Source organism: Centruroides sculpturatus, unplaced genomic scaffold (genome assembly GCF_000671375.1).
Source record: "Centruroides sculpturatus isolate CEXI.00-Female unplaced genomic scaffold, Cexi_2.0 scaffold89, whole genome shotgun sequence".
Lineage (NCBI taxonomy): Eukaryota > Metazoa > Arthropoda > Arachnida > Scorpiones > Buthidae > Centruroides > Centruroides sculpturatus.
Window position 1 is genome coordinate 508040 of NW_019384460.1, and position 13297 is coordinate 521336.

The following is a 13297-nucleotide window of genomic DNA, read 5'->3' on the forward strand; positions in this document are numbered from 1 at the left end:
CCATAAATGCGTTTCGGTATTACGCTATAAAATAAAATTGATAGCTGCAAGGCATGATTTGTTCAATAGATTTATTCCAGAGAAGAAATTGAAATTAATTCAAATCGTTTGATCAAAATGACACGTCATTGGTTATTTTTGTTCAAATAACCGAAGACGTCTGCATAATACTTTTTTTTTTATCTTGTTCACACTTGAGTGAGGCAATGAGTCATAAAACTGTAGGAAAATTTGTACCGTATTTGTGTCTTTTAACTTTTTAAATAAATTCTTGACAAACTAGGGAAGGTTGTTGAGAAGGGGAGCTGGAAATTTTGCTCGGGCCCAGAGAAAAGTTAAGGGGTCCGTAGTAGTTCCCTCCCCTAAAAATCATTGTTATTTTTACCAAAACAAAACTTTAAGACTACTTTTTATTAGTAAAGAAACATTCTACGTATTTCACTTGTTTAAAATAATAAATAATGGCTAAAGAGACCTCTAAAAGGCAAAAGACGACCGCTGTTCCTCCACCTATACAAGCTACCGACGGTCCTACTTCAAACTACGTTACTACATAATGTACAAATGCAAATAACCTAATACCTTACTATTATCAGAAGTCATATAATCCAATATATTTTAAATTTTCTAAATTTTTATAGCCATAATTTAACTTCTGTTTTAATATTTTACTTCTAAATTTTTGTTTGAGTTCATATAGAAAATTCAGAGTATTAAAATAACAATCAGCTTTTTACAAAAAAATTTCTTACAAAAGGATTTTTATAAAATGAAAATACTTTTATAAAAATGTATAAAGTTGTATAATGAAAATGAGAATAAACAATTCCTTATGAGTTATAGGTGTTGTTTGAATGTGTTAATCACCTCTAAAGTCGGAACAGATTGAATATTTTTCCTCTTGTTTTTTGAAAAATTTCTGAATTTAAATTTCCAACCCCATTGGATATTTTAATTGTTATTAATTTTTAGAATAAATAATATGTTTGATGTTTTCTAATTGTGTTTTATGTTTTAAAATATTTTAAATAAATATATATTCATGAATAGACTTATGAATATCACAAGAAAAAAGTCGATATTAAACATACCAAGTTGTAATTATATTGTATAACAATAAATATTTCACCTTGCATAATATAACTTATCACGAATTCTATCTATTGCGGAATACTCATTAGGAAATTCCGAGTTGTATTTCGATGAAGACTTTCTTTTTTTTTTTTTTTCATTTCTCAATAACAATAAAGTCATTTTTCATTTAGCATTCATTATCAAGGTTTTTGTAGTCATACATGTTCCATTATAGACGGGAAAACCGTATGCATATTAAACCTTCTATTTATATAGGCTATACGTAAATAATTTTATTCGTTTAATTTAGAATTAATAATTAATATAGAATTTTAATAAATAAATAAATATATATATATGTAGGGGCGAAGGCCCTAAAGAGGAGTCTAAACCGATCCGAGGGTAAGAGAAACAAACTGTGCGAGGTTAGAAGAGAAAAGACCGGAAAAAGGAGTGCGGAGACAGAAGCAGAATAGAACAGTTGTGGGTGTGAAAGTGGACATTATTTTGTTCTTTCAAACCTTATATATACTGTATATATATATAAAGGCCTATATATAAGCAATTAAGGCATCGTTTTATGAAGTGATTAGGTTCCCAACCCAGAGTTCATAAAGTGAATCGTTTATAAATTGAAGCAAAGTTGTAGAACAGTAGGCCTATATTGAAATGAAATTAAAATACGGTATTTAAAATAAAACAAGACGCAAGTTATAAAGTAAAAACAAATATATATATATATATATATATATATATATATTTGTTTATAATTTATGCCACTGTATAAACAAGTTGAAAACAGTGGCACAATGAAGAACCGTTAATGAGATGGACTTGGTTGATTGTCATTCAGGCTTCAAAATTTTTCTGGCTAACAAGTAATAACTGCAGTAAGGGCGTCTGTTGGGACTTTTTCTTCTCTCCTCCAATGTATTACAATATGATTTGAGAGCATTTGTTACAGCTCTTTGGTTAGAAGAGCTGCCCTTTCAGTTAGGATAATCATCCCAATCAGGAGATTCACAGGTATTTTGTATCTGTATTAAAGCTTCTTTAAGTGTCTTTGTGGAGAGAGTCCTAAGTGGTACTATTTCCTGGACTTCTTTGTTTCTTCTCTGTTTTCTTTAGTACGTTGTGCTGCCAGCTCTTTTACTCAAACGTAAAACGAGACCTTACTGTAGGCTTATTTGTAGACATTTTAAATTTTACGGTTCGTTTATAATTTAATTTAAGAGTAAATATTAATAATTTTTATTATAATGAACATCATTTAAGTGTGTTTCAATGTAAAAACTAATTTTAATATGAATTATAAATAAACATCAAATTTTTATGCAAATTTTTTAAACTCAAAATATGCATGCAAACATGTTAACATGTAAAAATATATATATGTCTGGTAATAATAATACAAAAAATTTACGATAAAAAACTCTTTATTTTTTATTTATTTTTGTTAAAAAATAAAGATTACAAAGATTATTATTTATTTATATCTTAATTAACCTTTATGGTTTAAACCAGCATTTTATGGATTTTTTATTCATAATTTTGATCTACAAAATACTCATGGTAAACTAGCATTTTTTGTAAGTTTTCAGTGTTAGTCTGTACCCTCGATCGCCTAACATCTTTCTCGCGTTGAATGAACGCTCCACGTCGCACGTAACGATTGTTGAAGAGGAGCGCCCGTACATTGGGGCACTTGGAGCACGTACCACCCCTTTTCGTCTCGATTGCCCAATTCCTACTCCCCAAGGGGACCCCAAACTACAGAAAATTTGTGACTTATAGCCTATTTTGTAAATATAAAATAAATTAATGAAGGATATTCGTCCATGATCCTTGCAACTTCGCCCTATGTTGACCAAACAGCGAAGTAAAATATTTAAAGAAATTTAGATATTTTAAAACTTAATATAAATGTAATATAATATAATATTGTCTTTTTTTTATTAAACATAAAAATATGAAAGTTCAAACATAAAGTAAAAAACAAGTAATTTTAATAACGAATATAGGCCTATTTATTCATCGCGTAAATTTCTTGTAGCTTAAATAGTAGATAAATGTTATATATTTACTGTTATTTATTTCTAGGCTGATTAGTGAAGTAGTGTGTGAAAAATATTACGAACCAACATTAAGCGCAAGTTTTTACTTGTAAATTATGATTAATATCTCTTGTCTGACACAATAAGGAAACGATTATATTTTAAAAAGGGAAAAAGTATTAGTAATAGATAATAAATTCTTGACTGAAAATTATTTTACAAATTTATTTTTAAAAATAATAATTCGAACAATTCAGTGATATTACAGGACTAACAAAATTAATATTGTTTTCTCTAGACATTTATAAAACACTCTTACTTTCATAAGATATGGATATGAATATAGACTAAAAATAATAGTAAAAAATTAGGGAAGTTCTATCAATTTTATGATTCTGTTTCTAATAGAATCTAATTAATATAACTGTTGTTCGGGTTTATTATTATTTGTTATTAATTAACTAAACGTACTTTTTTATGCTATAATTTAAATTTTTAAAAATATTTATGTTCTATACTAGGTTAGATCTGAAAGGAGCGATAAGATCGTCGTTCCTTAAGATCTTTTATTGCTAACAGGAGCTTTGCTGTTTTAGTAAATTAAACTGAATATTTTAATATTTTTACCATTAATTTTTAATTTTGGTACATTTTTAAAAATATAGTTTAAAAAATTATTAAAGCAATAAAATTTTTATACAGTATATAGTTTATCTTATTAGTAGCGCAAGGATATCCAGGCCATAAAAATCATATAAACAGTTATATGAATTATAACTTATACCATTTTTAGTGTCTAGATTCTTAGCTTTATTTATTATAAAAATTAAAAATTGCTTTTTAAGATCTGCTTCTGGATCTTTCATTGGTTATTTATAGGCATTTATATTTGATAATTTTAAGATAATGCATTTTCGAATATCGTCATTTAAATTTATTTAATCGTTTAGACTACAGTATATTATTGATTATAATAACAATAAATGTTAACAAAAAGTATTACTACAAAACGCAACATAAATGTTCAAATCCATGTCAAATGGATTGTCAAATGTATATATTGTTACATTTAAAATATACATGTACAGTATTGTTATTTTAACCTAAATATAGCATATATTGCTATTTTTATGACGAATAAGAATTTTTACATAAAAATTAATTAATGAATAATATATTTTCTTCAGCATTTGATTAAGTTTGCAATTTTATCTGTTTTATTATTATTTCGATTTTCAAACATCACAAAACATTGTGCTTATAGTAATTAAATAACGAAACATTTTTAACTTTGTAAAAATTGTATAAAATCATACTTTATGTAACCTCTGTTATTTACATTTATTTAGATAAAATGTTTATTAAAGATTATTTTGATGATTCTACATTTCAATCAAAAGTATTTAAGCTGTTTAAATCTTCATTATAAAAACTTTTGTAAAATCAAGTTTATTAATTAAAAAATAAAACAGGTATAAAAATATAATTTTTTTCAATGTTAACGAACTGAAATTACCGTTCATAAATTTCAATATTGCATAGAATATTTAAACCAATCAAAGAAGTTCAAAACATTGCATTTAGTAATTAGATAATAGAAATGACATATAGTGTTTACTAATTCGTTTTTAGTATTTTATAATGGCAATAAAAATAATATAATGGGTAAAATGTCTCCGTATGAGATAATCACAATACGGAGTATACAAATATATTATTTTGTAATGTCCAATGTGGGTATATAGGATAATATATTTATACCTGAATCTGACCTCGCTTCGTCGGGAAATGTTAATAATATCCGTTATTCATCTGAATTGACGCCATATCCTGCACGAGAAAGACATAAATGCGATTAACTAATGCATCTAGCATAAAAACGCGACACTAGATTTGTCATTATTGGATTTATTACAGTTCGGGTTAGTCAATGGAACGTTAATGGTTGAGGTTAAAATTAATCCGATAATCAAGAAAATTTTTTTTTCCTGAAAAGTATACACAGTTTCCTATTTGTGATGAAATGCATATTATATATTTTATAATTCAATACTACTAATCACAAAAGTCTCCGAGCAAAAGCTGATAATTACATTGATAATTGCTGGTAGTTGAACGTTTTAAAAACTGTTAAACAAAAAGATAGTACGCTCTTTATATNCAGTATATAGTTTATCTTATTAGTAGCGCAAGGATATCCAGGCCATAAAAATCATATAAACAGTTATATGAATTATAACTTATACCATTTTTAGTGTCTAGATTCTTAGCTTTATTTATTATAAAAATTAAAAATTGCTTTTTAAGATCTGCTTCTGGATCTTTCATTGGTTATTTATAGGCATTTATATTTGATAATTTTAAGATAATGCATTTTCGAATATCGTCATTTAAATTTATTTAATCGTTTAGACTACAGTATATTATTGATTATAATAACAATAAATGTTAACAAAAAGTATTACTACAAAACGCAACATAAATGTTCAAATCCATGTCAAATGGATTGTCAAATGTATATATTGTTACATTTAAAATATACATGTACAGTATTGTTATTTTAACCTAAATATAGCATATATTGCTATTTTTATGACGAATAAGAATTTTTACATAAAAATTAATTAATGAATAATATATTTTCTTCAGCATTTGATTAAGTTTGCAATTTTATCTGTTTTATTATTATTTCGATTTTCAAACATCACAAAACATTGTGCTTATAGTAATTAAATAACGAAACATTTTTAACTTTGTAAAAATTGTATAAAATCATACTTTATGTAACCTCTGTTATTTACATTTATTTAGATAAAATGTTTATTAAAGATTATTTTGATGATTCTACATTTCAATCAAAAGTATTTAAGCTGTTTAAATCTTCATTATAAAAACTTTTGTAAAATCAAGTTTATTAATTAAAAAATAAAACAGGTATAAAAATATAATTTTTTTCAATGTTAACGAACTGAAATTACCGTTCATAAATTTCAATATTGCATAGAATATTTAAACCAATCAAAGAAGTTCAAAACATTGCATTTAGTAATTAGATAATAGAAATGACATATAGTGTTTACTAATTCGTTTTTAGTATTTTATAATGGCAATAAAAATAATATAATGGGTAAAATGTCTCCGTATGAGATAATCACAATACGGAGTATACAAATATATTATTTTGTAATGTCCAATGTGGGTATATAGGATAATATATTTATACCTGAATCTGACCTCGCTTCGTCGGGAAATGTTAATAATATCCGTTATTCATCTGAATTGACGCCATATCCTGCACGAGAAAGACATAAATGCGATTAACTAATGCATCTAGCATAAAAACGCGACACTAGATTTGTCATTATTGGATTTATTACAATTCGGGTTAGTCAATGGAACGTTAATGGTTGAGGTTAAAATTAATCCGATAATCAAGAAAATTTTTTTTTCCTGAAAAGTATACACAGTTTCCTATTTGTGATGAAATGCATATTATATATTTTATAATTCAATACTACTAATCACAAAAGTCTCCGAGCAAAAGCTGATAATTACATTGATAATTGCTGGTAGTTGAACGTTTTAAAAACTGTTAAACAAAAAGATAGTACGCTCTTTATATATATATATATATATATATACACGTCATATTATATATAGGGGAGATCGGGGCAACTTCGGCATGCGGGGCAAGTTTGTCAAGCGCTTTTTTTAAAAAACAAATTAAAAGGAGACTTTGGTTATAGGTTAGGCAGTTGAGTTTTATTGGTGGCTTGTTGAGTGTAGTGTTTTTATTGTTCTCCAACAAGCGTAGTTGAATTATCAAGCAAATTTTCATTTTCGTTCAATTCCATATAATATTTTTTTTCCATTTATATTGAATTGGCAGGTTTTGTTATAATTCCATGATAACGAAAGTTACTTTTCCTGTTAGAAGGATGTAACTTCAACTTATTCACGTGGCCAGATCGTGGCTTGGCATTCTGTTCTCAGGGTTGTACTTAATGTTTCGAAATCATGACTAGCGGGGTAAGATCGGCAACATAAAGCCACATTAGAAGCAAAGGATAAAAATCAAACAGATGATAAATGAAAACATGTTTGCATTTGTTATTCATGTATATATGTCTTTGAACTTGCATTTCGTTGTAATAATATTAAATGGGTGTTGGATTTGTATTTCTTTGTTTTAATAGTGAATTCCAACTTATACATTGTTAATAACATAATTTTATATACGTGCCTATCTTGCCCCATTACTGTTGCCCCTATACCAGGGGCAACTTTAATAAAAATAATTAAAATAATTACAACTTTACAAAAAGAGAGAAGTTGCCGATCTTGCCCCTATACCCGGGGCAACTTCGTCAATTTCTCTCTTCTTGTAAAGTTGTAATTATTTTAATTATTTTTATTTCCAAACTGATTTTAACCAGTTCTATAGTAAGGTAACATTCCAATAGACAATATGCAAAGCTTTTTTTTCAGTTTACAGCAGTATTTATTACACAAAATTTAAGTAAAGCTTAACATGCCGATCTTGCCCCGATCTCCCCTATATAATATGATATGACATAGCATAAAAGGAAAAATCTTAAGAATTGAAGAGTTAAATCTAACTTTTGCATACAAAATTTCTAAGGGGATTTTCGTCTAATGAAGAATACTTCTTAATTAATCTATATAATCTATATACTTGGTTATACATTTATTAGCTAATCTAATATACATTTATATGCTTAAACTTATAAACAAATGTATATAATATACTTGGGTGTATGTGAAATTAACAATACAAACTTAATATATTGCATATCTAAAGGAAAAGAAAAACAATATACAGATTTATCTCAAGACATAATTTTGGCAATGAAATTTTATATGCACTTATCCTATATTAACATTTACTAAATTAGAACAGTTATGTAAATCTCACTATTGTTCATTATAATAGAGGAATAGAGAAACTATTATTGTTAATTAATATTCGTTTTTCAATTATTCATTTAAATGTTACTCAATGAATTTTATAGGTATTATATTTATATACATTAAATTATCTAAATATTATTTATATTTTGTATAATTGAAATCGTTTAAAGAATTTATTGATACAAAGTTTTAAAACTTATTTATACAACAGTGTTATAGCAGATTTTATAATAACTAAAAATTACGATAAGTTATTAAAAATGCAATAAAGATGACATGAAGTCCATTATAACTAATATTTAGTGAAATCCGATATCGATTTTCCAATTCCCTTTATTAAAGTTCGATAAAATTTGTCGTTTTTAAATTAATTTTTATAAAGTTTGAACTGTAATATATATATAATTCAACTGAATTTTTTCTGCTTATCACATTGTTTTAATTCACTTATATTAAGAGAAATCTAATATGTATTGTAAAATAATTAGTTGCATATTTCGTACTATCTGAGTTTTGATTATCCTCGGTATCTTCATTGAACATTAACTTATTAACTTGGATAATTGGGACTATATTGTATTACAAGACAAGTTACCTTGATTACAAGACTGATGGTATGGTATCATGCACTATAATCAGTCTTGATAGTTTTATAGTTAAATGGTGATAATACCTTACAGAAAATGCATACTTTATAAACCTTTCTAAATTGGCATTCCTTTATTTTACTTATAAAAAATATATTTTATCATTATAATTAGATAAGAAAATCTGAAATATTTTATAATTTTGATTATCATTTAATATCCTGATGGTTGTAATTAGTTTGTAGAAATACTTTGAATATATGTATATAGTTACATTTATAATAAATAGAATTTAAAAGAAAGTAAAAGGAAACTACAATACAGAGGATTTACGGGAGCTACGAGGGCTTAAGTCCTCCCGATTGACGCAAAAAAGTTTCAAATTTATTTGTTCGAACATGAAAACGTTGTTTTAAAAACATTTATGATGGCAAATATCCCGGTCCAAATCCGCCTCGCGAACATATTTGTCCTATCACTTATAAATGATAGAAATACGCCTATTTTTAGTACATATAGAATATACAATACAAATATTTTGTATACATTTGTGGCTCGCCTATCTACGACTAATACGTAATTTGGCACGTCAGTCAAAATGTTTGAGCTCCACTGATTTATAGGACTATCCGTAATACAATTCAATTGTCTTGGACGTGTTAATAAAAAGTATTTATAATTATTCAAGTATTTAAAATTTTTGATTAAAGCCTCTTTGGGAATTCTTCTGTTACAAGATATATATTAAGTTATAAAATCATATCAACTATGATAAATCAACCTGATTTAAATATCAACTTATCTTATTCTTTATTAGCTTTCTGGCATACGTAGATTAACTCATTGTTAATTACAATACTTTATCAATATAGTGTGTTTTGTATATTCTGTATAATTTAATCTATAAGATTTGTAAACAAGTATGTCAAAGAAATCTTTAAATACTGCACTAATGGTGTGTCATATCCACCTGTGGCTAAGTGAGTAAAACCACTGAACACTGATAGTCGGGGATGGATTCTCACCTGACCAACGGGCTGATCATGTGGAATTTTCCGGGTTTTGCTAACGTTTGTAACATCTAAATAGGTGTCAGTTTCCCATAGAAAATCCTATTGTGGTGCATCCTTCTCGGCAGATCGCCCGCGAGTCGCGTTGTCGTATACAAAAATACAACAATGGTACGTCCTCGTTTAGTTTGACTTCGCTTACATTATCATTCAATATCTATAGGCCTATACTCGTAATTAATTTGTAGAAATATAAATTTTGAAAAATTTAAATTAATGAAACGAAAGTTAACAGCTATTCTGTCCACGATCTCCTAAATAGAGCACAAGCCGTGGCATATCATCATCTCTCATCATCTAATGCGTTCGCAAAAGATGCCCTTCACGTATCATTTTATCTTCTTTGCATTCCGAGTAAGCCATTATCGTTACAGCAACAAATTTGTTCCGAAACTTTGTCATTTCGTATGCTGCATACTCTGAAAGCACAATATGCTGTATGTACTCAAATCATAAGAAAACCGATGTTAAATGGACCAATTTTTAATTATATACTATAGACTTATTCATTCTTGACGAGGTTAAAAAAAACCACTATAAATCAGATTTTTGTAAACTTGGATGACTAATTTGGGATGAGAATCATCGCCAATTAGACCGACTTAGAAGGATTCCATTATACTTGTAAAATATTCATTGTGTATGATAAAATGATTAACATGTGTTTTCCTATATTTGTGTTCACTCTAAACACGAAGTTAATAATGCTTAAACGTATTACACGAAGATTAATACAAATAGAAATTTTCAATGCATTAAAAATTAAACATCAACGAGCTGAATCAGTACTGTAACTTTTCCGTATCCGTACTTTTGTATTATTCTATATGAAAAAATAGTTACACGAATTTTATGCATTTATCCTGTTGCACGAAACTAACAACATTAGTTACACTTGTTATTGTTATGATTTTGTCAATAGCGAACAAGAGAATCGTGGAATCTTACAAAAAAAAACAAAAAATTATTTATAGGGCTTCGTAAAGTTTTTATTTTTTATATACGCTTATATATTTTTATATTACTTTTATATATTGCATATGAACTTATGTATAACAAAAAATATTCAAAATTTTTTCAAGGTGTTAATAACCAATCGGAATCCCGAAAGGCCCGGATTTCCGGTGCATTGCACTATACTACGAGCATCTATCTAAATCCATCATTGATTTTTTTATTACGAAAGATGATAATAAACTTAACATATACATCGCAAAGTCCAATTACATGAACAATTAAATTTTCTCAGACAAGCTATGAGTAGTAGTGTAAAGTTGCTCTTTGGAGTATATTTTACTTTTAATAATATTTTTCGACGCGAATCGTATTCAGGTATTTATATAAATAAAAATTTGTCTAAATATTTCTTATATCAATTTAAATAAAATATCCGGATAAATAATTCTAGACACATGATATGGTAAGTATTAATTTTAAAAAGGACAGTAATCCTTAGTGATTTTAAATAATATGATACTTTCAAAATAATTTTGTTTTGATATCATATTATTTAAAATCACGAAGGATTACCGTCCTTTTTAAAATTAATACTTATCATATCATGTGTCTAGAATTATTTATCCGGATATTTTATTTAAATTGATATAAGAAATATTTAGACAAATTTTTATTTATATAAATACCTGAATACGATTCGCGTCGAAAAATATTATTAAAAGTAAAATATACTCCAAGTGTAACTTTACACTACTACTAACATATACTGATTCATAAATATATTGATATTTATAAATATTCAACTGTAACGAAAACAAATATAATCCACATTGCAATATAAAAGGAATTTATACATGATATAATCTAGTGTCTTATATTCATATATTTCATTTGTAAGCATGTACTAAATGATACGAACAATTATTTATTGTGACATTGTCACAATGTCGGGCTGCTTTTTTTAATCGTATTTTTAATTTATTTAATTTAAAATATATGCTCTTCACTTCAAATTAGTAGAGTCTTGTCCCTGTATATCATACTTTCCTGCTAGCAATAAAGTTGTGCCGGCCATCTATGTAACACCTTTCAGGGGAACATTTTTGAATTAAAATAACATGATTTCCGGTTTGCATTGGAAGTTAGTATATAGTTAATCGGGGCCTTCTACCATTAAAATTTCCATATCTAGCCTCGTATTTTATCTATCCAACTCCTTTCTCGAGAGTAAGGACGGACGACAGCGAGAATTTATAGGTCTGCAATTTTTTCAAATTATAGTCCAATAATCTGTATTATACTGTATTAGCGACGTGATTAAACCAGTGTGAAGTATGACATTTTTGCAATCTAAGTGGAATTAACTGATTTTTACGTGTCACTAATTTATTGAAAAAACATTTAATATTTTTTTTAGATAATTTATTTTAATTAATTAAATGTAATCACATCTTTTCTTATTTTAATAAGAAGATATATAATTTTTTTAGTTTTACTCTGTATTTGAAAAAACACACACAAAGATAAAGTCATCTTAAGCACAGAAGTTTGATTTTACTTTGGTTCAACTGGCGTGCAGTCTACAAAGTGTTTCTATGTGAGTGTTTATTCTGCTTTATTTAGCATCTGTTTATTAAGATGTATTCATTTTTTTATTCTTTTTTATTAACTAATTTTTGCTTGATATTGATACTTTTTGTATAACTTTATATTATACCGCGTTACATTGAACTGTGAACGAGCTGAATTAGAATTTATTTCAAATGCTTTATGAATTATATAAAAAGATTTTGCATAAGTTTGCAGAATTATTTTTTGATAAATGGATCGAAAATTCAAAATCGAGATTTGAAGATATAATGTCGTATATTTTGCAAGAACTGGATAAGTCTTTATGAGAGAAAGGAATTTAGGAGCTTTTGTTAAAAATCAAGTAATAATGAACTAAGGTGGGCAGGAACCTTGAGCTATTTGTAACATCAAATTCGTTACGGCTTGAAGAAAATCCAAGTGTTTTAGCTTCGTTTTTTAGCTTTTAGGTCAACGTTTTGAAAAATAATCAATTTTCCCTAGAAGGCAAAAATACCACACTGTCACCGCCTGCTAGTTAAAAGTAACAGGGTGACCTTTATTTAATATTTAAAAATTTTAGTTTAATTAAAGGATTACTTCATAATTTAAAATTAATTAAATGAAAAAAGTTATCTAATCGTTTGGTATATCGTATTTAATTAGACTGCAATTTGAAAAATTTGCAGACCTATAAATTCTCCCTATCGTCCATCTGTCTGTTTGTCCTTCCTTAATCTCGAGAATGGAGTTAGATAAATGAAATTCATGAGCAGACATAGAAAGCTTAGGGGCAGCAGACTAGATTAACTATATAAGAACTTCCGATATAAACCGAAAGTCATGTTATTTTAATTCAAAAATTTTACTCTGAAAGGAGTTAGATGACCGGCACATCTCTATTGCTAGCCGGAAAGTATGATGTACAGGGGCAAGGCTGTACTAATTTGAAGTGAAGAGCATATATTTTAAATTAAAGAAATTAAAAATATGATTAAAAATTGCAGCCCGGCATTGTGACGATGTTATAATAAATAATTTCTCGTAATAAATT